The 23447-nt window shown below is 43.9% G+C and overlaps 1 protein-coding gene and 1 pseudogene across 5 annotated transcripts in view; both read left to right on the top strand.

The window, feature by feature from the left end:
• Slc10a7 (solute carrier family 10, member 7) overlaps positions 1-23447 on the top strand; it is a 224314-nt gene that overhangs the window by 94749 nt on the left and 106118 nt on the right. The window lies entirely within an intron of this gene.
• LOC134483637 (large ribosomal subunit protein eL28-like) overlaps positions 1-23447 on the top strand; it is a 35795-nt pseudogene extending 12348 nt beyond the window's left edge.

Raw genomic sequence — 23447 nt, 5'->3', positions numbered from 1 at the left:
CAGATTATGGAAAAATTTGGTGCTACAAGCCAGAGTAGACTTATAATAGTGTAAGCCGAGAATCACAGACGTTTGGTGAGATTTCAGAAGACCACTATGCCAACAGTGATGCAGGCTGTGAAGGCCTGCTCACGAGGCCCCAGACAGGAATGAGTCCACTACTGGGGAAAGCCAATGCATTGGATGGGATAATTTCAAAATAACATGGCACTCAGGTTGTAGCCCAACTGTTTCAGGTGCTTTCAAACAGATTTATAGTGAAAACGCAGAGAACAAAGTAGAGTGGAAATTATAGGAAACACAGCTTGAACAGGCAATGTGGCAATGACTCTTCTTAAAGAAGAGATTCTTTATTAAGAGAAATACTGAACTCCACATTTGGGCAATAGGAAAAAGTGGCTTAAAGGTAAGACATTTCCCATCAGTGACTTCAGGGTATAGGCTGCAAGCTCACGTGAAAGACTGTTTGGAAATTAGAGTGCCTTTGAGGTGGAGAGGTGGGGGAAAGGTTGCCACCTAGGAAAGTATTTTCCCCTGGGGCAGAGGCAGCTGCAGCTGCAGGCCAAGGACAGCTGCTCAAGAAGTAGCTTTGTTGCTGTGGTATATGTGAACATGTTGCCAGTTGTATCTCAAGCTAGTTAGAGCTTGCTGTTGTGAACGTGCTGCTGGACTTCCGCAGAACATAAAAGTTGTGGTACCCTACAGGATGGAACAGAAGTTCCAAAGACAACCAGGAAGGACAGGCCGTGTGTGGCAGGGTCAGGTCCCTTTCCTGGAGCTCCTGAGCTACTGTGTGAAGTGTGAAGGGGGGTGTCTAAGTTGCCCTGGAGGACCCAGGATGTTGGGGGTCCCAGGAATGTGGAATGGGACATCTGCAGGCACCAAGGGGAGAAGGGCAGCATATGCTACGGACATCAGGTCCACAGGGGTGGGGCTTCCCATGAGTGCTGGTTAATGCTTTCCCTGCTGGGTTTGGCCTGGCTCTTGTCTCCTTTCCATGTTATCTCCTTGCCTCTCCCTTTTGGGATGGGATATTTCCTCTATCTATGCCACTGTATATTGGCACCACATAAATTTTGTTTGTTTGTTTTACAGGCTTATGTAGCTGAGAGTTAGCCTTGAGTCTCAGAAGGGACTTAAAACTTTTTAACAATGTTGGGACTGTTAAAACATTGGAGACTTTTGAAGTTATGTGAGTGTATTTTGCATTATGAGTTGCCATGTGGCTTTGGGGGGCTAAAGATCAAATGTTGTGTCTGAATCTGGGATACCCTCCACCCCTCTCATGCATAGTTTCCAGCTAGTGGTTCTGTTTTGGAAGGTTACGGAACCTGTAAAATATGAATCCTACCCCCATGGGCCACCATGACAAGCTTTGGAAAGTTATGCCTTCCTCCCAGCCAGCTTTGTGCTTCCTGGTCCAAGCTTCATGAATAAAGCCTTCGTCATACAGCCCACCATTACAGTGACTGTGACTGTCTGAAACCATGGGCCAGAGAAACAAGGCCTCTTACCTCAGCAGCAAGACTGACCTGGGTGACGGGCCCGAGGGCAGGTGGGAGCAAATGCAGGGCGTGGCCGTCTGGTTTCTCCCTGTTGGAGAATGGAGCTACAAATACGAAAGGAGTGGAATGAAGAATAAGTCTGCGGTGTTGGACTGAATGAAGTTGGAGGGACAAGTGAGGGCTCATGTTTTCAAAATGTTGATAAGTTTGCACATACAAACACCTGTATCTAATTTCTTTCTTTCTTTCTTTCTTTCTTTCTTTCTTTCTTTCTTTCTTTCTTTCTTTCTTTCTTTCTTTCTTTCTTTCTTTCCGGAGCTGGGGACTGAACCCAGGGCCTTGCACTTCCTAGGCAAGCGCTCTACCACTGAGCTAAACCCCCAACCCCTGTATCTAATTTATTATATGTGTATATATAAATTACATATGATATATTGGATATTTAAATATATAGCTTACATTACCTATGGACGTTTACATATTTGATCTTAATCCATTGAAAGGGCTTAACATCAGCTTTATCCTAGAGAAGTGTGCCTGGCTTTCCAGGTGTTGGATACTAAATGCTATTCCACCACTGAAGTATCATGTCAGCCACTTACTCTTAAGTAGGTCCAAAGAATGTCCCTGTGCGCGTCAGTATGTGTGCGTGTGTACATGCTGGGTGTGCGTACGTGTCTTTGTCTTTCAAAGAGGTTCTGTAGCTTCTAATTGTTATTTCACTGAACAGAGCTGTGTAACTCTAGCTGTTCCTAGGTCTTATAAAAGCAGGGCATGGTGTGTTCACCTTAAATCCCAGCTCTTGGGAGGCAGTGGTAGGCAGATCTTTGTGAGTTTAAGGCCAGCCTGGTCTACATAGTGAGTTCCAGACTAGACAAGGTTACATAGTGAGACCCTGACTTAAAAGAAAAATAAATGAATGAAACAAACAAAAAGTATTCTAATGTTTACTTTAGTCTAGGCTTTTATCTCAGTGGACCTTTGTAAAGTGAATGGAAACGGGAACTATGAGGTCTCTATTATTCAGCCTACTGTTTTCACAAACTCGGTCCTCAGTGTAATGTAAATGTGTCGTGACACGTGTCACTGTCAGAAGAAAGCGTAATGGTGTCAGTCCAACCCCTTTGCTTTGTGCCACACTCTCTACACTTGTGTATGCAGAGAAACCCTCCCATCTGTCTGTCAGGGTCCTTCTCAGGCAGTGCTGGCTCACTTCTGTTCTCCTGTTTTCTTTTTCAGTTTCTAGAAGGCCAGACTAATGGCGTGTCCTTTTTATCTGTTTCCTCTCCCCTCCTTCCCTCCCTGCCTCCCTCCTTCTCTGTCTCTGTGTCTCTCTGTCTCTCCATCTCTGTCTCTGTCTCTGTGTGTGTGTGTGTGTTTGTGTGTGTGTGTGTGTATGTGTATGTGTGTGTGCACATGTGCTCTTACCTACATCCTCCATTGATGGATCTCTGGCTGTGACCTGCAGGAAGCTCTGTGGGACCTGAGGCTTACCTGAGTGTTTCGGTTCTCTGTGAGCACATTTTGGAAGCATTCCACAAATCCAAGGTTAGGATGCTACTCTCTACAAGAGCTAAAATTCTGAGCACATACCTTTGGTTCCTTTCTAATTCCTAACATGGGTGGGTGGTCAATAAGAATTTCAGTGATTATTATATCGATGGCGCAGCCAACCCCTAAGATTCTTGTTTTCTCTCCCTTGCACTGTGTTTCCATGGTGTCTGGAAAGCAGAAGCAGATTGACCCTGAACTAGATCATGTGTCTGTCTCACAAGTCATGTCTCCCCACCCCAGCCCAGCTACTTACTGTTCCAGTTCACATCTTGTAGAGGCACAGTTTGAAGCTCTTGATGGCGTCTCATGCCTCGCCACCATGGGTTGCTGTTATTGGATCCCCTGGCACTTGTCCTTGCTCTTGGCAAGATCCTCTCTCCTCCACCTCCTTGGGGCCGCTGCTGGGTCTCCTTAGTCATTGTTTCTCTCAAGCCCTTGGCAGTTCTAAGCCTTATTGATTCCTCACCCCTTGTGGCTTGTTATAGCTTGTTTCTCTCCACTTTCATGACCCCTGAGGGACCCCCATCGGTGTCTCTGGCTGCTCCTCAGTTTCCTTCAGGAGTTCTCTGCTGTGTGACATCTCTGAGAGCTAACACATCCCTGTGCGTGGTTGTGACCTTGGCCCCTCTTCTGTGTCTGGTATTGCTATAAGAGAATCCGCCATTGACATCTTTAGCTCTGACTCTTCCCCTAGATGGCAAACTTGAATATCAAAATGCTTATTCCGAAATCACTGGGATATTAGGGCAACATTTCAAACTTACCATATGAAATTTCCCCTCTCTCAGTTTTTCCTTTGTGTGCCTTTTTTTCAACCAATGGTTCTACCACATGTGGCTTTGAGGGGGCTCTTTGACTTCTTCTCCTCTACACCCCAGCCCACATCTGCTTTCTCAGAGCATCCTGTTGGATGCCTTCAACACTTGTGATGTTGGTTACCTCCTCATCTCCACGACAGTCAGTGTCCAAACCAGAGATGCCGTTAACTCTTGCTCACTGGGCATCAGTGGTCACTGAACTCAGCCACTGAACCATTCTCTGAAGCGGTTGCCCTGCTTCTGTACTGATCCTGATAAAATCCTACTGGACACCTAGGCTGATCTTTGTAGAACTTAAACCTTACAGTGTATGGACAGGCTGTCATCCCTTTTCCGGCTTTTAGACTTATCTTGTTTTTTACTCTCTTTCGGCTTAGTATCTAGATTCTTTGTAGCAGCCAACACTGCCCTGTTCTCTCTCTCCCTGCTTCCCCGACAGCAGGGTCTTACACCACGTCTTCCACCTGACACACAGCCACATCAACTGTCTCTCCCCAAACAACCTGCGCCCACTGCCTCCTCAAAGCTTCTTCGTCGGGCTGTTGCTGTGTCGCTCTGTTTTCTTCAGATCCTCATGAGGTGGTCTCCTTGTCACTTAGACGTCAGCGCTCATGTTGGCTCCTCAGCTGCTGTCCCTGTGCACCTAATCTGCCGTCCTTAGTGTCTTCTCAGCCAAATCGCAATAATCAAAAGGTGTCTTGTTCATTCCTTCATGGTTGGTCAATGTCTGAGAGGGCAGGGTCCTTGTCTGACATTTCCCTTCCCATATCCTCTCCGCTTACCCTGTTTCTGGCCCATTGTGCACTAAACATCTGTAGAGCAAACGAGCCAGGGCTCAGGTAGACGGCCAGACTCTGGGTTGGGGAGTCTTCCAGCAGCCAGCCTACCATCAGCCTGTCCCCAGGCTGTTCTCCCTGTCCCACCATGGCTTTCTTGCTTCTCCCTCTTCTTTTTTCAAGATAGACTTGTCTTTTGTCTCCATCTTTAACAAACTACGTTTCATCTTCCCTATCTTTTGATAGCAGCACAGTTTCTTCTCTGAACTCTAATAATTGCAGCCCGCTTTGGTCTCCCAGCCTGTCTCCTATTATAACAAATTAGCAAACATCCTGATCACCAGTCCAGTGCTTGTCTCTCTTCCTTGCATGAGCCGTCCCCCTGTTGTAGGAGTGGGGCTACTCCAGCCTCCTTGGTGTTTCTCGCTGTTACCATTTGGTCTTTTTCTGACTTCGTTTGCAGTAAAGAATCTCTTCTACACCTTCTCTTTACATCTTAAACCACAAGAAAAAGAGAACACAAGACGTTTAAACTCTAATGGCTTTCTCTTGTTTGTTACCTGTGTGAGCCCTCACACGCCTGTGTGTGTGTGTGTGTGTGTGTGTGTGTGTGTGTGTGTGTACAAGAGTGTGTGCATGTATACAAGTGTGTGTAACAGGGACCCTCTCTAAGTGGCTCTTCCTTTTGCCCTAATTTCTATTTCATTGCCAAAATAAAGGTCAAATTGTAGGATCCAGACTTATGACGAGACACTTACCTATGTTTTTCACTATACAGTCGATTCTTTTCTCCTCACTTCATCTGCCAACAATTGGCTATGTTCACGTATGTTCAGGAATTTCAGGGTAATCTTAAGAGGTTCCTGTTGTGATCAGGTCACATTGCAGTAAACACTGCTGCTGCATTGGTCACTTTCCTTGTTACTGTTTTGTCTGTTTTTGTCTTCAGCTTCTGTTCCCTACCCTGGGGAGTGTTTCTTGTGCTCCTGTGTTAAACCACACCAGGGTTACTCACTGTAATCTGATTGCCTTGGCATCCTGAGGCAGTCTTTTGTTTGTTTGGTTTTGGGTTTTGGTTTTTCGAGGCAGGGTTTCTCTAGGTGGCCCTGCCTGTCATGGAACTCCTTCTGTAGACTGGACTTGAAGCCTCTGCCTCCAGAGTACTGGCCCATAGTTTTTTATTTGTTCTCCAGTAACTCATAAAACTGACGTATCAACACTGCTTCAGTGTGAGCACGGTGGCCGAGCTCTGTGGTTGACCCCATATGCGCCTTGAACTTGGAATCCTTGGGAAGTGGATCAGAAGTCCCATGAGTCAGGGTATGAGGGGAAGCTTCCCAACTCACCCTGACACAGACGGACTACACCTGTATTCAAGCTGAAGGACGTGCTCTTACGGTGAAGACAGGGAAGTCACCTGTCGTCAGCTCTATGTACTACGGTCTGTGTTCTAGGCAGGCTGAGGTCAGCTGTGTGTCTTTTGGGGCTGTGTCTAACACTGGCTGTGGTCAGCTGTGTGCCCATCAGGGCTGTATCTCATGCTAGTTTATCTTCTGAAATTCTTGGTGCTTTGCTACTGCTTGTGATTGTGAAGTTGGAAGGAATTCCCAGATGTCTGAAAACTTTTCTGACATTATTTTAGTTGACAAATAGAGGCCTTGCCTCAAAATGAGTATTATTTAATCCACAGTAAACCATCTTTTAGTTCTTACATCAGTCTTGACTTTATTAAAGTCAAAAGTAATGTTTAGGGAGGATAAAATCATAAATATGGTTCATAAATACTTAAAACAACAACAACAGCACTCCTGGTTGAATAGAAATCCCACTTAGAATTGTAGTTTATCATTTAAAGAAAAACGTCTGGGATTAAGGGTAAACAGGTTTTAGAAAAGAAATCAAATATTATAGAATTTGAAAACCTAATTTAGCATATATCAGATTAATGCCCTGTAAACTCTCTAAGTCTGAATTCAGCTGGCACTATGTCTGACTTAATTCTCCTGTTTATTTTCTTCTCTTTCTTTGGTTATTTGTGTCTAAATCTCAGTTACTTTCCTTTTATGGCTTTAAACATTTAGTAGTGATTTAGTGAGGGCCTTCTCCTTTCCTACTGGGTTTTTTTTTTTTTTTTTTTTTTTGAGGAAGTGGTCTGGAATTTTTTATGTGTGAAATCACTTTTTTTGTGAGCATATACACAACCCAACAATTTTAGCAATGCACATATTTTTTACTTGCAAATAAGCAACGGTTTAAAAATTCGTACATAAACAGTAAAGTTGATAAAGGCATTTTTATATATTTGTATCCTAATGTGCTTTTTCTGTTTTAAAAATATTCTGTAGTTGATTGGAATAAATTTGATTTTGACTTGTGCCACACAGCTGTAATTCCTTCAAACACATGTCACCATGCAGTGTATTTAAGGCAGTGTCAGCAACAATCCTTCCTTTATTTAGAATAATGGAATCTAAAACTATCAACCCTTTCTACTTTCATGAGCCTTTGGCTTTCATACTGTAACACACAAAAATAATTCATTTACGCAGGGCTTTTGGTGCAGTGTCCATCAGAGGAGAGGCTGTGCTGTAATGTCTGCCTTCCGCTGAGGTTGACTTACGCCCAGCATCCTCCTGTTTTCTGAGCCTTTTGAGTGACGTTGGTTTAATTAGTTATCCCTTTACTTAAACTTTAAGATGATGGAGTCTGTCTGTGGTACAGAGTTGAGTCAGAGTGATGCAGTTGGGGAATACGTCACACGGTACCAGAATCTACTTTCGTTAGTAGTGTTCTCCAGGTCCATGTGAAAAGGAACCTCTTCAAAGGTGAGTCTGAGCCGGAGAGGAGGGATGAGTCATGTTGGAAGGATGGGATATCGAGCCAACGGAATATTCTGTAATAAGAAAGAGCCATGATTCCCACACAGCAAAAAGAATGTTCAGTTTCTCAGGCTCAAAGCTTGTCTCGGCTTTCATATGTGAAGACTCCCTATTGCCTTCTGTGAGTGCGGAGTTAGTTCTAAAAGATTCAAATCAAGCAGACGATAAGGAATAATGAAAACAGTAAAAACACAGTTGGCATATGTAAGTATTTATAAGTCGAAGTGGAAAGTCAAGGTAGAAAATGCATAGAGACATTGATTGGCCAAAGTAATAGCATTCTAGGGAGAGGTTCCAGCCACAGTGCACGTTCACTCGTTCAGAGTTCTTTCATCTGACTCAGTTCATTCTGAGCACGAGGGTATGTCTAATGTTACTGTGAGAACACGAGGGTGTGTCTAATGTTACTGTGTTTGAGAACGTGAAGGTATGTCTAATGTTACTGTGTTTGAGAACACGAGGGTGTGTCTAATGTTACTGTGAGAACACGAGGGTATGTCTAATGTTACTGTGAGAACACGAGGGTGTGTCTAATGTTACTGTGTTTGAGAACACGAGGGTGTGTCTAATGTTACTGTGAGAACACGAGGGTATGTCTAATGTTACTGTGAGAACACGAGGGTGTGTCTAATGTTACTGTGTTTGAGAACGTGAAGGTATGTCTAATGTTACTGTGTTTGAGAACACGAGGGTGTGTCTAATGTTACTGTGAGAACACGAGGGTATGTCTAATGTTACTGTGTTTTAGAACATGAGGGTATGTCTAATGTTACTGTGTTTGAGAACATGAGGGTATGTCTAATGTTACTGTGAGAACACGAGGGTATGTCTAATGTTACTGTGTTTGAGAACACGAGGGTGTGTCTAATGTTACTGTGTTTGAGATGAAGGTGTATCATCACTGGTGTCCACTCGGGCAGCCACGGCTGTCTCTTAGGAAATGCACTGTACACTTCTTATGGGCAGTTGGAGACATGGTTTAGAGAGCCACGACGTGGAGTGAGATGAAAAGTTCTCTGTCTCAGTGAATCTCTGCTTTAAAAGGTGAGACACATGGGGATAGTGGAAGGCTGGCTGCTGTGGCCGAGGACCACAGTTTGTTCCCAGCACCCACGTAGCAGCTTACAGCCATCTACATGTCCAGTTCTGGAAGATTCAGTGCTCTCCTCTGACCCCTGTGGGCACGGCAAGTGTATGATACACAGGTGTGCATCCAGGCAAGCATCCATACACGCGAAATAAGTACATGTTTTAAAAAGTGGAACATGTGATACAAATGTATGAGGTGCAAGACATCAGAGGATGTGTGTTTGAAGAAGGCAGTGTGGGACAGGGAGGAAACAGATGCAGTGTCACACGTAGTAGACGTTCAGAAGTGGGGAGAGGAAGACACATCAGCAGCAGTGGCTTTAAGGAAGAGGTAGAGATGTTGACAAGAACAAAATTCTCGTTAAACATCCCCAATACCCAAAATTCATAATGTCCAAGACATGTTTTAAAATACATACTCTCTACGTTATCGTTATGAGTAGATGTATGGAGAAATATGACCACAAGGATAAGAAAAGGGAATCAGAAGGAATGCGTCTTTGAAATGTCCCCAAGTTCTTCTCTATTTTGGTTGGATCACATGGTGCGTGTTTCTCTGTGTTCGTGTCTAGACTTGGTTGGATTTCTTAACTAATACACCAGCAAAGAGAAAGGCTTTTGTCTTTGGGGGAGGAAGAGCTTTCTGAAGCAGTCTGCCTATTAAATTCTCTCTCTTTTTTTTTTTTTTTCTATTTTTTTTTTCGGAGCTGGGGAAATTCTCTCTTTATATTCAATATTTTTTGTTGAAACTAGGCATGTAGTCATGAGCTCACCCGATGTCTACTTTCCACACAAAGAATACCCTCGAGAGAGGCAGGAGCTAACTGTTCCATGGAATGGGCTGTGTCGGTCCTGCAAGCCCAGAGTGCGGACATGGACTGTGGACTGAGTCAGGGTTGCCATGAAAATGCTGACCTAGGAAGTTGGTGGATTATCAGTTTTACTTGTCCCAAATATTTTTCATGATGTTGTAGAAAGGAAGAAGGTGAAACAAAACCTATTTTTTGTTGTTCTGGGAATAAATATTAATGAAGTCAGTTGCACAAATGAAGACTAAAAATAATGAAATGGGGTTTACATTGGTGCTGTAACCGTGGAGTAGAGCTGGTGACTTTCACCAGTCCCAAGGTCAGTGGAGCTGACCTTCAGTACCCAGCCAGAACCTTTGCTGTCAGCTCTGATTAGATTTACCCAGTGATGCAGAGCAATGGTCCCAGTCCGGATGCAAGCACTCCTGCATTTATTGAGGTCTTCTGTATGTTTTTTGGAACAATCTTATCTTGACTATGTACAACATTTTGATGAGATTTTTAGATTTCTTTATACTTGAAGTTGGGATTAGGCACCATCCAGCCCGCTCTGAAAGCCACTGATGGCTAACCTTTCAAAAGCTGCTCTGGATAACGGCTCTTGTTGTAGGCACTCACACAGCATCACAGCATTGCCTTCCTAGAAGACCCACCCTCCATCTTTAAAATCTCTTACACTGATTATAGACATGCTTGGGTTTATAACATTTTAGCTTCCCAAATTTAGCATTAGCATTATATTAATACAGTGTATCATAATCTTGTGTTAGCCTTTCTCTGTATAGTCACTGAGTTTCACATAACCCATTCATTCCTCAGGAAACAGTTCTTCATCCTGTGTCCTTAGTACCAGCAGTCTACCCCTGAGCACTGGGGAGACAGTTATATGATAGATTTAACCAAATATTGTGTGATGCAAATGAGAATTTCTATGTAGGACATACCACTGGGTCCCCCAACATCTGTAAACTGTGACCAAACACATTGTCTTAGTTAGGGTTTTCTTGCTGTGAACAGACACCATGACCAAGGCAACTCTTATAAGGACAACATTTACTTGGGGTTGGCTTACAGGCTCAGAGGCTCAGTCCATTATCATGGGAGCATGGCAGTGTGCAGGCAGATGTGGGGCTGGAGGAGCTTGTTCCGAAAGCAGCCAGGAGAAGACTGGCTTCCAGACAGCCAGGACACACTTAAAGCCCACGCCCACTGTGACCCACCTATTCCAACAGTCCTCACTAATCCAACAAGATTACACCTCCTAGTAGTGTCACTCCCTGGCCAAACATATTCAAACCATCACACACATATTCCTTGATTTTTTTTTTAAAGGAACTTATTTTCATATCTCTAAAAGGAAATACTATGGTTTTTTGTGAAAGCTAAATTTTAAAAATGTATGTAAAAGCCAAGTGGTGGTGGCACATACTTTCAATCCCAGCATTTGGGAGGCACAGGCAGGCAGATCTCTATGAGTTCGAGATCAGCCTGGTCTACAGATCGAGTTTTAGAATGGCCGAGGATACACAAAGAAACCCTCTCTTGAAAACCAAGAAAAGGAAAAAAGAAGTAAGTAAAAAGCAGGGGATGGATAGGGGGCTTATGGACGGGAAACCGGGAAAGGGAAAACATTTGAAGTGTAAATAAAAAATATCCAATAAAAAAAAGCAGGGTGTGGAACCCAATATATAGGAACATTTAGTATTAGTAACTATACTAGCATTTTATTTAATTAACTTGGTGGTTTAGCTAAGTTTTGGTGGGTAAGAAGAAAGATTCGGCATGGGCTACTAAGTGGTTGACCTTTGCGAGGATAGTTAAGCAATGACTTTATTTAGAAGAGAGAATAGCTTGTTCAGAAGGCCTGGGGCAAGATTCCTGGGTTGTTCTAAAGAAATATTAGAAAACCTCTGCCTGTTGAGAATGGCCAGGGTAAGGCTGCAGAAGTGGCTGTGTCTTGGAGACCCCGTAGGCTTGCTAAAGAGGATTTAAGGGTTTAGTGTAAAGATTTCATCAGGGACCAAAGCATCTGATTTCAGACTTAGACCCAGTGTTCAGGCTTAGTATGAAAACTATCCTAAAACTTTCCATCGAGATCAGGGGGCTGGGCTGAGGATGTAGCTCAGTCATAGGCACTGACTATGTATGAGACCCTGGGTCTCAATTGCCAAAAAAAAATAAAAAAATAAAAAAAAAAATTGAAGAACCAGAAGACAAAAACCAACTCAGCCGCAGCTTCAGCTCATCTCTGAGGGCGTGCTCCTAGGAAGCGTTAGTGGCTGTTTTTGCTAGTAGCCATTAATTTTTGCCACTAGCTATGTCACCTATGCATGCAATAGTTTTTCAACAATAAACAGTGAATGGCATAATTGACCCTGGTGACATCCAGTTTTTCAGTAAATCTGGGGGTCATAGTTATGTGAGTGTGTGTATGTGTGTGTATACCTGGATTTAGAGTGGCGACTCAACTGCTGGGGGCAGAGCCATAAAAAAGGCAGGTAAGTAAGTCCTGTCTTCTGCCAGTCAGTACATTTTTTTCTAAGGTCTTCAAACATCCTCAGCGCTAGTCAGGAACTGCATTAAAAGCTCTCTCCTTAGGTAAGTAAGCGTAATTAGAGAATTGTGTCCTCACAGGACATACTGCACCAAGAAGGCTGCACATGCGCACGACCATTTTATCTGCTCATGTAGACACAGACACACACACACACACACACACACACACACACACACACACACACACACCTCTTTCCCTATAGGGAAATGGCCAGCATGTTCTTCTATGTTCTTTCTCCGGCCATCTCCCTGTCTATTTAGAAGTCTATCTAAGAGCCGAAGGAATAAGGCACAGTTATCAGTCCCTTTCATTTCTGAGGTACAATGACTGCATGCTGCTCCCTCTTCTCCATCTACCTAACACTCTCATGTTCTGTCTCAGACACTGTGGAGTGACAGCAGGCCCGTATTGTTCTGTGGATGAGCACAGCAGTTGCGTACATATACAAGAATAGATCACAGCAAGCATCCCCTGAGCTCCCCGTTTGCAGTCATTGTATTTCCACCATGACAAAATTCCCACAAGAGGTTAAATTATTCATGCCTTCGAATCTGTGGGATTCAGCAGATAGGCTCAGTGTTATTGATGGCAAACTTTATCTCTCTTATTTCTGAGACACATAATGGAATGGGGAGGCCCTCAAGTAGCCAGAGTTAGTGTTTAGGCTAATTTTGCAGGGGCCAGTGGGCTTTTGCCTTTACGTGTACAAACACCATTTTTGTCCCTCACAGCAGATTGGAAGTAGATAGAGTGAGAGAGAATTGGCACTAATTTATGAGCCTTCCAGTCCTCTTAACTTGACGCACCCTGTGAGGGCAAGGTGCTCTAATTACACTTACTTCTCCTAATGAGAACCTTCAGTGGCAGTTACTGATTAGAAGTGGCGATGTCTGGGGACCTTAGAGAGCACATATTGACTTGCAGAAGACAAGACTTCATCTGCCTTTTGTGTAGCGCAGACCCTAGCAGTTGACTGGCCACTTTGAAGTCCATCTCTGCACCTTGCTCCAAATGTCGCAGTGGACTGTACAGAGAAGCTGAGATACACTTTATTTCTCAGCTTCAGTGAGGTCAGAGAGTTCAGGAATTCAGTTTGCTTTTAGCAGTGTCTTTACGCTTTTTCTTCCTTGGTGATGGTCACATGGACTGTTCCTCCTTTGGCTAACAAGAATAACCCGTAGTCTGGAACGCTGTTTTTAGAAACATTGATTTGAACCATGGAAAATGGACACCTGACATTGTTTTCCTCTTCACACATTTGCAGTGTGCACATTTGGGGACACAGGACTGAGAAGTTAATGGCATATTGTATATAATATGCATATAAGAAGTGTAATGAAGACTGAGAGAGCCGTGATGAGGCGAGCTGTGCCAACGCCTGAGCACTGCAGCCATCAGACAGGATGTCCTGTGCACTCCAGTGAGGTAGAAGGAAGTATTCCCAGTGTTTCACCAGAAAGAACTGGTAAACATTTTAGGAGATAGATAGATTTATTCTAATTTAAGTTGTTTTCATGCATATAAATAGTTCAATGGTACTCCACAATTTTATACAACTTTTTTTTTCTTTTGGTTTGGGGTGTGTGTGTGTGTGTGTGTGTGTGTGTGTGTGTGCGCGCGCGCGCGTATCTGAGACAGAGTTTGTCTGTGTAGACCCAACTATCCTCAAACTCGATCTGTAGATCAGGCTGTCCTAACTCACAGATTGCTGGGACTAAAGACATGTGTCACCACCACCTGACATATGTACACCTTGTAATGTACCAATTAAAAATAAATTTAAAAACCAAACAATAGTAATTGCTTGCTGTTGTACCAAGAATATGCATTTACATAGTCTTTTCTGGAGCAAGGCAGACGTTTTCTTTGTAGATCCAGATAGTATAGTATTTACTTCTCCTTTTCTAATCACAAAGCTTTTCTATTATCTGACATCCTGATACCTTGCTAGCAGGATGAGCTGTGTTGTTTTGTTTTGTTTGTTTTGTTTTGCTTTGCCCTGCAGCCCAGGCTGGTCTGAGACTCCCTGGGAGTTAACCAGTTAACCCAGTTAACTCTAATATTAACCCAGTCTGGTTGTGAATTGAGTATTCTCTTACCTCGGCCTCCCAAGTGCTGTTGTTAGAGTCAGGCGCCCTGACTTCTAGCAGGATGATGTGCCAATATGGTCCTTTCTTGCTTCATTTTTATACACCTTAATAGGAACAGACTAATCTTTGCTGGGTCTTCCTTTTCAAGTTGCATTAAACTAAAACCTTTCTTGCTTTTATATTTTTCACCTTTGTTACTATTATTATTAGAATAACTATTATAAGAGACATAAGAAAGTCCCAAAGTCTTACAGGAGATTAGTCTACAGGAGATCACACCGGCTGTTCATTAGCTGGAGACTGTGCTTTGAGGGTCACGGTTCTATCTTCCCGTGGACTTCAGTGCTTACCTCCTCGGGAATGGCTCCTAAGAATGGAGAGTGGCTTCCAGGACAGGTTCTATCTGGGTTCCATGTGGAAGCCTCCTTTAGAAATACCCGGCAGGAGGGCATAGCCTACAGGAAGGGCCTGGTTTCAGAACCACAATCAGTATGGAAATCATAAAAAGTTTTCATTACTACTAAAGCTAAGTAGGTTGGTATAACTGCAACGTTTTTTGAATGGTAAGTTTATGTCTGCCAGTTTAGGAACTACTAGAGGATTTGAGGTGTATCTGTAGATGTGAGATAGAAAAGGGACCAGGAGCTGGGCTGCAGCTCCTGACAGTACTAGGCCTAGAGTGCTCGAGGCTTTAGCCTCAACCCCCAGGGTAAGAGGAAGTACTGGAGGGAAGGAGAGCTCAAACAGGAAGCCCGGGAAGGAAGCGTGTAGAGGTCGAAGGCTGCTCCCTTAGGCGGCATGAGGGCATGGGAGAGCGCTGTGCATTCCAAGGAAAGCCAGCAGACTGAGAGAAAATGGCAGTGTCACTGGGGATTGGTGAGTCAGAGCAAAGCAGTACAGGCCTACTTAGTCTGTTCTTGGAACTCATACTCACTTGGAAGGACAAAATAATCAGATGCTTAAAGAAACAAGTAGTCGGTCAAGAACAGTACAGTATTTAAAAATGGATGGAGCACATGACATGAAGGGCCACAAGAAATTTAAGGGTGCCCGTTAAGTAGAAATATATTCAACCTCTTGGTATTAGACAGCCATCTGGGGAGAGGGTTGGGGAGCTGTTGTTGGAAAGAGAACCACAGGCCTGCGCACAGTAGGCAGACAGACATTCTGCCCCTGACCTTTATCCCTATCCCCCGATGTCGCTGGTTTAAATTTAAGCCATGGTCCGATTGATGGTATCGGGTTCAGAGAGCTTTTTCCATCTTGTGGTTGCTAAGGGGATTCGGGGGAAAGATAAACCTGGTGCCGGCCCCTCCCTCCACTGCTGTTACCTGACCAAGGCCTATGTGGCAGAGGCCGGGAAAGAACCAGTGGGTTTGGTGAGTTAACAGTTTAAGGAAATAAGGAGGAAAGAAAGCCTGAGGTAAATACTGCAGTTCTTACTTGTAAAGGAAACTGTCCCTGAGGGCTGGAGGGCTGAGGGCTCTGCTGCTTTTCCAGGGGATGTGGATTCAGTTCCCAGCACCCACATGGCTCACAACCATATGTTACTTCAGTCCAGGGCTTCCAGTACACTCTCTGGCTTCTGTGAGCACCAGGGAAGCATATGGTATACAGATGGATATACCGGCAGAAGACCCATATGCTGACGTTTATGAAAAAAAGAGAATGTCACTAAGAAGGGCCGATGCTGCTGCTGCGTAAAGAAAGGAATGAGGAGTTGGTTTGTTTGTCATAGTGATTGCTAAACTCTTGGAAGAAGTTGTTGTTTGTTTGTCTGTCTGTTTTTGGAGACAAGATCTTTCTATGTACCCCTGACTGTCCTGCAACTTACTGTGTAGACCAGATCGGCCTCACAGAGATCTGCCTGCCTCTGCCTCCCAAGTGTTGGGATTGAAAGTGTGCCCTGGTTTCTCAATAAGTCCTTTGAGTGATGTGTTTAAGTCTTAAATATTGTTGAAGAAAGACTGATACCTTAAAGTTTCTTTATGCAAATGTTTTTTAATTATATTCTTAAGTTAGAGGAACAAAAAGACAATGTAGGGGTTGGAGAGATGGCTCAGAGATTAAGAGCACAGACTGCTCTTCCAGAGGTCCCGAGTTCAGTTCCCAGCAACCACATGGTGGCTCACAACCATCTGTAATGGGATCTGAAGTCTAACATCTGTACCCTACCATGCACAAAATAAATACACAAAAAGACAGTATATAAACACAAAAATGGAAACAGCCCAGAGGTAGTGGCTCAACTTCTGTGAATACTTTGTGTCCTTCTATCTCCATTTACCTCACAGTATTAGACTCTGTATGGAAGTCTGTGTGTATGCTTAGGGCTGTGTGTCATATCAAAGTTCATTCCGTTCCCTGTTGGCAAGAACTGAAGCAGAAGCTATGGAGAATGCTGCTTACTGGCTTACTTCTTGTGGTAATCCCAACCTGCTCCTTTACCCCAGGACCAGCAGCCCAGGGGGTCGGAATTTGGTCCTCCCACAGCCAACATCAGTCAAGAAAAGGCAGCACAGGCTAGTCCACAGGCAGTCCTGGCTTGCCCACAGGCTAATCTGGTGTGGACAATTTCTCAGTTGAGATTCCCTCTTCCCAAATGACTGTGTCCTGTGTTGAGTTGATATAAAACGGTCCAGGAGAAGATGTAGTAGTTACTTCTTACCCCAAGAATAGCAGCACAGGGAAGAAAGGTTTTGTTTTGGTTTATTACCAAAGGTGTTTAGAAGGATAAAGTCTAAGTGACAGGGAAGGCATAGCAACAGTCAGGGAAATGTGGTATCAGGAACAGGAAGCTGACTGGTCACATGTTCATCCACACATAGGAAGTGGGCTGGGGAGGTGGGAAGTGGGGCTAAGCTTTAAAAACCTCGGAGCTCACCCCAATGACTGAAGGACTTCCTTCCTCTTTGAATAGGATCTCTTTTGGCAGCCCAGCTGGGTTCCTAACTCAGCCTTCTGCATGTGCTGACACACCCATCAATGTCATATGTGAATAAGTGTGCTGCTTAGACCATGGGCTGCATCCAGTGAGTGTCCCCTGAGTGTCGTAATCTCTTAGCTGCTCTCATTGCTCTTATTATTATAAAGCATGTGGTACCAGTGTGAGGTCTCAGTGATCATACCAGCCCGTCGTCGATCCCTTCTGAGCTTCACATTGCCCAGATATACAACAGGAGAGGAATGGAACCTATCCTATGGTGAATGAGAGAATGAAATAAATTTGGAGAATTCGCAGAGGACTATGTGACTAAGATCCTTGTGACATGAGCTGTTTACTGTTGCTAAGAAACCACTTGGTCTGCTAGAATCACCTTGCTTTACTTGCTCATGTCTATATGCTTTCCTAAGTCTTCTGAGTTGATGACTGAAAGCAAACTTAAGTGGTCACTGTGCGGATAGCAGCGCTTGCACACTGTGACAGGTGCGGCCTGAAGGACCTCATGAAGAAGATACTGTAAGACAACGTGTACGGATGAGAAGGTGCCAAGGAAAGCAGGTTTCCTCCCTATTAAATGCTCCAGCCAACCAGGATGAACTATGTCTTGAGGTATAGAGATATTTGGGGCCCATGATAGAGAAGCTTTTGTGAGTCCAGATTGAGTTTTGGAATTTCATTGTGTTCAAAGCTACATACCTTCTGACGAGGAAAGCATCAGAAAAAACATATAATGATCAATTTTTATTTGAAATTTTAAAATGATTTGATTTTAAATGCATTTGGAATATGTTTAATCTATTGAGTTCTGGAACTTTCAAAGAAGGTGGCATTGTTATATGTTAAGAATATCTCCATACTAAAGACTTCTCAGGACATCACTGCATCTATCCTAGCTCCTTTAAAGTAGCTGCAAGGACCTTTTTTTTTTTTTTTTTAAGTATACCATGTTAATATCTAAAATTCTTCTGGTCATTCACCATGACCTTGAGCAGTACCATTCGAAGTCAGTTTTTGAGACACATGATCACTATTTGATGGTATCCATTCTGTGACTTCTGTAAATCCACTGACGTTAAATGCATGCCAGCTCCCTACAGTCACTGAGGATACAGACTGGGAAATGTGCCCCCCACGGTTCCCTATCCACTCCCTGGAAATCTGTAAGCTCTTGAGTGAAGCTGTCGAGAACCAGTAATTGCCCCAGGATGCCAATGTCCTGCAAATTCAGGAACGGCACAGAAAAGGGTGGGACAGTTAGAAAGTGATTGCCACACCCAGACTTGGAGTAAATCGAGCCCCTCCCCAGGAGACTCAACAACTTCTAAAAACATATCTGGGAAGGTCATTTCTATGTTCTTACGTGCCTCTTTTTATATGCGACTGGAATTGCACAACGTGTACGTGCTCTGTGTCGGATAATAGAGCCCACACACTTCTGCTGAAGCCTCAGCTGGATTAGAACTCTTCAGTATCCCATGAATTTAGAAAGCCCTATGCCTTCTCTAAAGATGGGAAGCATTTTGTTTTTTCTTCTGAATTTAGAGATCATTATTTGAGGGCAGTGGTCTATAAACCGTTGACCCACAAGTGCTTTTTTTTTTTTTTTTTGGTTCTTTTTTTTTCGGAGCTGGGGGAGCTGGGGACCGAACCCAGGGCCTTGCTCTTCCTAGGCAAGCACTCTACCACTGAGCTAAATCCCCAACCCCCCACAAGTGCTTCTTAAAGAGATACTGAAGTGCTTGCTTTTGCAGGGGTTAGAACTGAAGCTAAGCAGTCTTATTAGTAGGGAGTAGAGAGCATGGATGTCCTCTCGACTGGGAGCAGGAGGTGTGTCTTAGGGGATAGCCTCCAGAACGGGCCATCCAAGGATGGTTTTTAAGAACAATTGCCAAGGCTGTCTTGGGGCAAGTATGTGGTAGAAACAGAATTTGCTCCTTTGGGGGAAGGGGAAAGAAGACACGTTGCTTCCCTGAAGATGGATGGCTCCTCTTTTTCTGACCGAAGAGTGGCATTGACGGATGGCAGAGTGTGTGATAGCAAGTCTTGCTTGTCTCCAGTGAGGAGCTCTCTTTGGCGGGTAGAAGGGTTCAAACTGAGGAGTCTATGTGGGATGAGTTATCTGTAATCTCTGCCTATCCCGGGAGAGCGAGGGAGTGACTAATTGCAGCATCCCTTAACAGTAATGGAGACGGATTGAGGGCGGAAATGAGCGATTGACCTTGAGCCTCCTCCTGACACTGTGCATGGCCGATTTAGAGTAGGTTTCTGGGGGTGCCTTGGTGGTTCAATTACACAGACGACCACGTAGCCCTGATAATTAACTCAGGGCAGTGTTTCCGCCCACACGTGCAGATGCTTGTTGCTCTGTTGACATCATTCCAGGAACGGAAGTTTTACCCGACTAACAGCTAGAGGCAGATCTGCTCAGAAGTTAATGAAGGGCTTTCGTTTGCACAGGCCCCCTTGCTAAGTCCTGGAGCTAATTTTGAACCACCAGAATGTGTGACGTTTAGATCCTACAGAAGAGCCAGGTTCTGTCTGTGTGGCAAAATTCTCATTACAGATAAGTAGTCTGCAGACTGAAAATTGTGATGAAATGACGGGCAGGGTTTCTTTACTAAAGAGATTTGGAACTATTTAAATTTAGTAAGTGCTCAAGTCTATACCTGTCTACCCTATCCTCTGAGATTACAGAAGTTGACATAAACAATGCTACTTTTATGCCTTTTTAAGTAACTATTTTGTTTCTTCGTTAACGTTAATAAAGTTTAAGAGGGAAAGTATAAGAAAACACTATATACTAATCCCAGTGATGAGTTTATATACTTGCGTGTACTGATACAATTGCATCTAAGAATCAGATGAATCTGCTCCAAAGCACATTACCTACGCTTTGCACTGTGGTTTGGCTGATCTCTGTGTGGCCTTCTGCACCAGCAAAGTTAGTGCCCTGTGTGTAGCAGGCACTCAGAACCGTGGTGCTGAAGCTAAGTACATGTGGTGAAGGGGGTTATTTTTCAACTGAAAGTAAACATTGGCAGTTTGGGGGAAAAAAAGCAAAATACATCACCTAAAGATAATGTTTTGTATATTGATGGTGAGTAGCTTTTATGAGATAAAGTTCTCAGTTGAACCAGAATTTCTGTAACCATCTTCTTGTAAGCACGTGTCACAAATCTGCTGGCTCAGGGTCACTCGATTACTGCGTGCACAGTTAACTCAGGCAGCGTGTGTGCCTGTGGAAGAGTCGCATACACTCAAGAGAAAAGGCGTTTCCCCTTAGGTGTTCACCGCAGTGGTCCATTCTGGTTTCCTCCTTTTGATTGGGTTGTAGGCTGGCTCAGAGGAGTGTGAACTAATAAATGCTGGGTTCAGGTGGTTTTCATTTGCTCGGCTGTACCGTTACCACTGTACTTCTGTCTGAAGCTTGTCCCTTTTAGGCGGCTTCTTTCCCAGTAGATATCAGACTTTGCTCAGAATGCCTTTTAAGAAACAGGAAGTTAGCTGTCTTTGCTTGGTCTCTCGCAGTCTCGTCCCGCCCCCAGTGTTTAGACAGCTATTTGACAGGCGGCTGTTTGTAGTGTGAATCACTCGGTGAACTTTGAACTGTCTAATCTGTCAAGAGCCCGGCCACTGTGAAGCTATCAGGAACTTCACATCCTCAGCTAGGAATCACATATTTCACCTGAAACTCAGTTGGTACAGGCTGAGAAGCAGCCAGGGAGGGAGTGGAGACCCCTGTTGATGGGCCCTTTGGAAAGAGTAATAGATACAGAAATGGAGGCTGTAAGGTTGAGCAAAGGACGCCACAACTGGCTCTGGCTCTCAATTACAACATGGTCCTTCAGTTAAATGTTTCCCCAGTTTGGAACTTTTGTCTTCAGGAAGCTAACTCCTCACTTCTCTGAGTTTCTCAGTTATTCAGCCTCATAGGGAATTAAATGAGAGAATATTTCTTCCTTTTTAAAATTTTTTAATTTCTTCCTCGCTCCACCCCATTATCCCTTTCAATTCTTTCAAATTCACGACTTCATTTTTCATGAATTGCTATTAATAAGTCTATGTATATGCATACACTTACATATTCCTAAATCCATTTAAAGCTAGTTATCTTAGTTTTGAACACATTTAATGCTATCATCTGTGGCAGTTACAGAATTAATTAAGATGGCAGCTTTTCTATTGGCAGTCTAATCTCCCAAGGATATGGTTGTGACAGTGATCTCTCTAAGGCTCCTGATAGCTTGCTTCAATAAGCAATCTTAGAAGGTGCTACAGTGTCTGCACCAAAGACTGCCTTTTGATTAGAGTAAGGGGTAAGTAAGTGCTGGGAAAGCATACCCTCTCCACACACCCGTGCACGTGGGCTGTCTGGGGCTGCTGGACAGCACATGTCTGAACACATAGGGCCCGGATGGTCTGGTGAGTGTGACCAGAAAATGGAATGATTTGGGCTCTATTCCCAAGCTCTGCAAATCTGCTGGGCCAGTTCAGATGGTCTCCACAGGAAGCGGACATTGAGGTCAGAAGTTGGGTCAAAGCCTTTTAATTGTGAGACTCTGCTCTGCCTCTGGGCTTGGGTCAATAGCCTCAGAAGCTCTGGTGTAGGCTGGGAAGGGTATATTATGGGGCTCAGGTGGTCGGCTAGACTGTTCTAATGCTCCATTGTGAGTTGCAGATTATCTGCTTTGCAGATTACCTGATCTTCTATCATCGGCCTCCCCGTTGGGCTTTTGGTTAACAGGGCCAGACGGACGGAGACAGTTGGGTACAGTGAACTCTGCGTTCCTGTCACAAATCCAGATGCCAGCCAGCCACAGCTGCTTGGTGTGCTGACTTAGGCCTTTTTGATGGTATTTTCTCAGTCTTACTCTGCATTCTCTGTAGTTGACTAAACCTCATTTTGTTCTCATCTCTAAGAAATTTGTAAGCTGGAAATCAAATGTCATACAACCTGTGCAAAATGAAATGACCAGAATACTGTTGCTTTGCCTCTGCTGTCTTCAGTGTAGATATGGCCCAACCAAGCAAGACGATGTCTTCTCTGGAGACTCCTGAAGCCTCCAGCCTAGGCTGTCCTTAGGCGCCTGGTCACCCAAGCTCTGCTTGAGTGAAGAGTCGGGCTGCTTGTCTATGTGCACCACAGTGTCCCTGGATTCAGCGCAGGGGAAAGTTAGTTCGTGAATTATGTTTTTGTTAAAGACCAGAGTATTTATATCATCTGCTCATAAACAAAGAGAGAAAAGAAGGGATAACGAGACAGAGGCAGAGAGACTATGCTGACCTCTGTGGTTAAGTGGGGAATGTCCCTGATAAATTATTGATTACTAGTTTCCTTTCTTTTGGCATATGAAATCATCCTTATATCTTATGTGCCAAAAATGAAAGTTTGCATACTCCTGCATATTGATCTTGGGTCTTAGCCTGGATCCTGCCTTTCTCCCAAGTACTGACTTCTGCCGTCTTCCCATAAAAGGCATTCTCTTCCCTGAGTTCAGTAAGTCCATGTGTGCCCTACCACAGTGGTTCTCACTGTTCCTAACGCTGCAACCCTTTAATACAGTTCCTCATGTTGTAGTGACCCCTAACCATAAGATTATTTTGTTGCTACTTCCTAAGTGTAATTTTTTTTGTTTCTGTTATGAATTGTAATGTAAATATCTGATATTCGACCCAGATTGGTGAGCAGCAGGAATTCTCTTTGGAGACTCAGGATCTGTCCTTTGTAAACCATCAGTGTGGCTCAGTTTGTATTAGCTCAGTAGCATTCCTTCTTGTTACTCTGCAGTGAGAACCTGTGGCTGGGTTTGTTGGGCTTAGCTGACATATACCACACACAGCTCTCAGTCCCGTTTCTTTTTTTCTTTTAAGTGCCCTTTAGTATGAACCCTTGGTCCCCATCCTCTTCTACTAAAATCCTGCTCAGCCCAGGAAGCCAATGTCACTTTCATTCTGTCCTATGACTCTGTATTTGTGTTCTATCACAGTCCTGCTGCATTTAAGATAATGAATGAGGAACTTGAGAAATTCATTCAGGGCGTGAGCTGTATCTATCTTTGAAACCTTGATTCTAGAGGAACTAAAGAATGTGCCTAGGACATCATTTGGTTAGGGGAGTCTGAGTTTCCTTCAAAATCTAAATCTGAGGGATTTTTATCAAGGCACTGTTAGGCATGCCATCCACAAGTGTGGTTATCTTGACTTTCTCTTCTCACAAAGCACACAGATTACTTCTCAAGTTATCAGGAAAATGGCCAAAATAACCTCTGAGGTTGATTGCTAGATCATCTTTCTCTGGCCATGATATGACTTACTGACCCCACCTTCACCCTGTCTTTCTTTTAAAGTAAGCATTTAGAAAGATGAGTATTTGTGATTTATTTTTCTTGTAACTGTCATACACACACACATACACACACACACACA

Source organism: Rattus norvegicus, chromosome 19, assembly GCF_036323735.1.
Source record: "Rattus norvegicus strain BN/NHsdMcwi chromosome 19, GRCr8, whole genome shotgun sequence".
NCBI classification, from domain to species: Eukaryota; Metazoa; Chordata; class Mammalia; order Rodentia; family Muridae; genus Rattus; species Rattus norvegicus.
Note: the sequence above shows the minus strand (reverse complement) of the source record. Positions and strands in the feature narration are given on the sequence as shown.